This window comes from Hibiscus syriacus, unplaced genomic scaffold, assembly GCF_006381635.1.
Source record: "Hibiscus syriacus cultivar Baekdansim isolate YM2019G1 unplaced genomic scaffold, ASM638163v2 tig00018827_pilon, whole genome shotgun sequence".
Taxonomy (NCBI): Eukaryota; Viridiplantae; Streptophyta; class Magnoliopsida; order Malvales; family Malvaceae; genus Hibiscus; species Hibiscus syriacus.
Window position 1 is genome coordinate 710391 of NW_024062448.1, and position 5562 is coordinate 715952.

Consider the following 5562-nt stretch of genomic DNA (forward strand, 5'->3'; position numbering starts at 1 on the left):
ATATGACCATATGAGACATAGAATTATGACTAAGATACCATAATTCATTTATTTATATAATGTTTAACAAACAAACACTTATGAAATCTAAAGTTGCATGAATTTCTAGTTAGAGTGCACCAAAATATCAAAAATATAATGAATATTTTAGGGCATCAATAATGGTGTAGGTAACTCTAAATTAACAAGGAAAACATGTTCAAACAAATAAACACACATTTAAGCATACTTTGAATATTTTATCAATTTTAATGTAAAATCCTAAAGCTAAACTCCTTTTTCGGTATTGGACCTCATAAATCTCTTAAACCGTTTGGCAAACATTACCATCTCTTCATTTTCATCATCTTAATTAGAATCACTCCCATCTTTGGAAGATTTGAGAGAAATGCCAATTTTCTTATTTTTCTTTGTCTCTTTTTTTTTTTACCTTCTTCTTCCTTTACTACCATCTCATGAGTAAGTAAAGACCCATTAAGCTCATCTAGGTTGAGGGTCTTTAGATTCTTAGCTTCAACTATAGTGGTATTCTTGGATTGCCATTAATTGGGAAGAAATGACTTCTCCAAAGCCTTTGAGACTTTTGAAAATATTTAAAAATAGATCGATCATGCTTTTAATATCCTCATCCAGTCTCATCTTGAAGTTTTCATAACTATGATTGAAAAGACTAATCTTTGTTTCTCTTACCTCATTTATTCTTTCATAAGTAACTTCAAGTTTGTCTCAGATTTCCTTGGCATTGAAATAAGATGAAACTCTTCCATATTCATCGGGGCTAAGTGCACACAATATAATGTGCATGGCGTTAACATTAAGTTGGAACAATTTTCTTTCTTCTTCATTCCACTCCTCTATATCCCTAGTTGGAGTAATGTGACATATCATCATGATTCTCCATGCTTCCAATTTACTTTCTTGAATGAAAACCATCATCTTATTCTTGCAATAGGTATACTTGAATCCATTGAAGTAAAGAGGCTTGTTAATAGGTTAGGAATCATTGACAATGTCGAAACTTGATGTAGAGGTCATCAATGACATAGATCACTTGACACTTCTATGATCTTCTCAACAGGTGGCTAAACCTTCTAATGGATCTAACTCTGATACCAATTATTGAGTCATTCAAACCAATGGAATGGCCACGAGGGGTGAATTGACAATTAAAAGATTGATGAAAGCGTTTTGCAAGAAAATGAAAAATTGACACAAGCAATTTTAGAGTGGTTAAGCTTCTCTAATGAAGTATATATCCACTATCTTAGGTTCCACACTAAGGATTTCAACAAATTCACTAATTTGTTCAAATGTTTTAGGACAAGGTTTAACCTTATAACACACTTGAAGAAATGAAACAAAGTACAAAAGTGTTCTTTAAAAGAAAAATGAATGCTTGAAAATATTGACTTGAATTTTTTTACTCTTTTTGATTTCTTTGGGTTTCTTTTTTTATATATTATCTTCACATATAACTTGGATAAAATTTCCTACAATAAATACTGCCCAAATGCCTTGAGTACCGTACTCGAACATGGAGTATCGATATTACCTACATTAAATACAAAATCTAGTCGTTGGTGAGAGGGGAGTATCATTTCTCCAACTAGAGTATTGATACCAGTATCAATACTTAGAGAATATCAGTACCAAAATTTCCTATTGAAATTTGCATTTTTCAAAAACTTAAAGGGAGTATCGACACTCCTATTAGAGTATCAGTACCACTATGCATTTTTACACAGTTAGTATCGATAGCAGTATCAGTACCACACGAACAATATATGTACTTTATTGCAGTATCAATAATGCAGGGTCAAAAATTGGTTTTTGACTCAATTAAAATATGAAACCATTTGTACAAATGTTTGAAAAATTAATTCTAGTATACGACTTGAATATTCGAAAGAGTAAGGAGTAAAAATAGAGATTTTAACCTTTCAAACAATTTCCATATTCGAATGATTGAATTGAATATAACTTGAAAAACGAATAAAATATAATCTTAAAATTTCTTTAAAAATATTTATTTTTGGTATATTAAAATATCAAAGCATGGTTCAATATTATTAAAACTTTCATTTTTTAATGTATCAACTTGGACAAGTTAACATTACAACGCTATACAAATTTCCATATCTGAATATAACAACTTGGATAAATTAAACATTAAAATGTTATTCAAACTTCCATCTTTGAATGTAACAAATTGGAGAAGTTAAACATTCAAACATTATTCAAAATTCAATATTTGAATGTAACAACTTGGATAAGTTAAATTCTACAACGCTATTGAAAATATAGACAATATTTTGTAAATTAAAAATATAACATGTAAATTATATTTATATTAGAACTAAATCATAATAAATATAAAATTAACCAGGATCTAATCATGCCAAATCATCAAGAATAAAATAAATACTAGATACAGAAGTGTACTTGAATTAATTGATATATTGAAATCCTTGAATTTTTCTTTGGTTGTGTTCTTCCAAGAAGATACAATTCCCTTAAGTATAAACTCTTTGACAAGAATAAGGGTAAATACGATATTGTCTATTTATTGGGGATTATAATCCCTTTATATAGTTGATTTAATAATCATTTATTTTCTATATTTATAACTCTGCCCCTCATCGAAATATAAATACAAATTTAATAGTATCTACACTTTTTTCCATGAAACTTCTAATACCTTATGATTTTATAACATAATTGGTCACTTAATTTATTTCATATTTTATGATAACAATATACATTATAAATATGTACCCATAATTATGGATTTTAATCCAATAATCTCCCACTTGGGCAACATATGTTTCCTGATAAATGCATAATTGTACGAGCACAAATTTTTTTATCATACAATAGGTATTCTATAATAATCTCATCTATCAGCTGTATCCATATAGGGTCAAAGCGGTCTTCGTCATATCAATCATGACTAAACCCATCAATGATTACGTCTACAAAAACAAACAAATGACATAGATCAATCTTAGAGTGTAGCATGGAAATTACGTGCAATGTGAACCGCACATATGTATTTCCAACTGGTCCTCTTTAATCATTAGTGAGATCAAATTATACCAAAGCCATAGTGGATAAACCAAAACAAATTTTATTTATGTAGAAAATAACTTTAAAATAAATATCCTTAAACTAAAGTTGTGTTTATAATAAATGAGCATTAAAATTACAAGCTCCAACTAAAACTAAATATCCTTAAATGATATTACACCCACATGATTAGCGTGCTCATGAAAGACATTGAGTGATAGTTATTTAGTAAGTGTGAATTTATGAGTTTGTACCAACATGCTCTATAAACACATAATCACTCTGAATTTTCTTTAAAAACCAGAAACATAATGTCTATGTGCTTAGACTGAAGATGGTTTTTTTACATAGGGAAAAAAGATTGCAACTTAGTTGTTACAAAATAACTCAAGTGGTCTTTCTTATCAATCCATAATTAGCAGTTAATGTGAAAATTTTTTGCATTAATATTCCAATAAGCTGGATTCCATAATTCTAGTGATCTCTTACTTACTAGACCTTTGATATGTGAGCATGTAACATTTTTGTTCTTAAATATATTGTATGAATCAATTTGGTTGCTATCTAATGATCCATATCCAAATTACTTAAGTATCTTCTTAATATACTAAAATTATATGCTATGTCTTAATGCGTATAAACATGAGTATAAATTAATTTTTTATTTATTTTGAAGAAGATGTAAACTTTTGCATTTCCTTAGTTTCAAAATCATCCTTAGGGAACTGATCAAGACTAAACTTAGTTCCTTTAGAAATAAGGGGTATTATTTGGTTTACTCCCACTGGACTTATAATATATACAATTATCAACCAAATTCACTCAAAACCAAATGAGATAATCACTTGGTAAAGTTTGTTATACAATTAACGAGAGTAATACTTGAACTTATAAATGGGTTTCCATAATTTGCATATTATTAATTTTGTATAATTAGATACAATTTTCTAATTAAATCGTATAAAATATTTCATCAATGTTACCATTGAGAAAAACAATTTCAAAATTCAACTTATGTAAATCAAAATTAAATGTGAGTAGCAAGTATCATAATTATTATGAAAGATTCTTTCAATAAAATCAAAGAGAAAGTTTCAACAAAATTAATGCCTCCTTTCTGACTATATTTTTTATACACAAGACATGTCTTATACTTATCAACTTCGCCATTTGTATCCATCTTGATTATAATATTGGGAAGTTATGCTGTGAGGTGGTTAAAGTATGGCTAAAAAACGGTGTGACTGGTTAAACAAGTGACCGGTTAAAATCGATACCGAAAATGTTATATGATTTCACCAGAAATATTATTTGAGATGGTAATAATAATGGTAATAATCGGTTATGTTATCGTCCTATGTAAAATGTGCCAGAAAATATTGACGATAACATAACCGGTTAATTACTGGAAACATTATCAAGCATAATAACATATTAGGCAGCGCTTATGTAACGTAATAGGTAGCGCCTTTTTAAAGCTGACGGGCCTTAGAAATTCTACGATAAAAAAATAGGTTAATTACTTAATTTACCATTAGTATTATCAACATATTAGGTAATGCCTAAAATGTTACCAAAGTTTAAGCTGATAGAGCCTTAGAAATCCGAAGATAACATAACTAGTTAATTACTGGAAACATTATTAAGCATAATAACATATTACATAGCGCTTATGTAACGTAATAGGAAGCACAATATTAAAGCTGATGGGGCCTTAGAAATCCACAATAACAAAATAGGTTAATTACTTAATTTTTTTATCAGTATTATCAACATATTAGGTAACACCTAAAATGTTACCAAAGTTTAAGCTGATTGAGCCTTAGAACTCCGACGATAACATAACCTGTTAATTACTGGAAACATTATCAAGCATAATAACATATTAGGTAGCGCTTTTGTAACATATTAGGTAGCACATTATTAAAGCTGATGAGGCCTTATAAATCCCATGATAACAAAATAGGTTAATTAATTAATTTCTTATCAGTATTATCAACATATTAGGTTATGCCTAAAATGTTACCAAAGTTTAAGCTGATGAAGCCTTAGAAATTCGAAAATAAAATAACCGGTTAATTACTTGAAACATTATCAAGCTTTATCAAAATATTACCATGTACATTGTTTACGCATATTATCATTATACCGATTGACTTTAACCGTTTTCATTGGAAATTAATCTATTACTTTAAAGTAATAGGTTTCCAAATTATAAGTATGGAATATATACACATATATATATATATATTGATACATTTTACGTGCAGATTGTTTAAGCCTTTATGTGGAATTAACCAAAGTTAAAGATGACGGAGGCTTATAACCGACGATAACATAACCAGTTAATTACTTGATTTGTTATCAAGCTTTATCAACATATTACCGTATACATTGTTTACGCATATTATCATGATACCGATTGAATTTAACCATTTTTATTGGAAATTAACCTATTACTTTAAAGTAATAGGTTTCAAAATTATAAGTATGGAA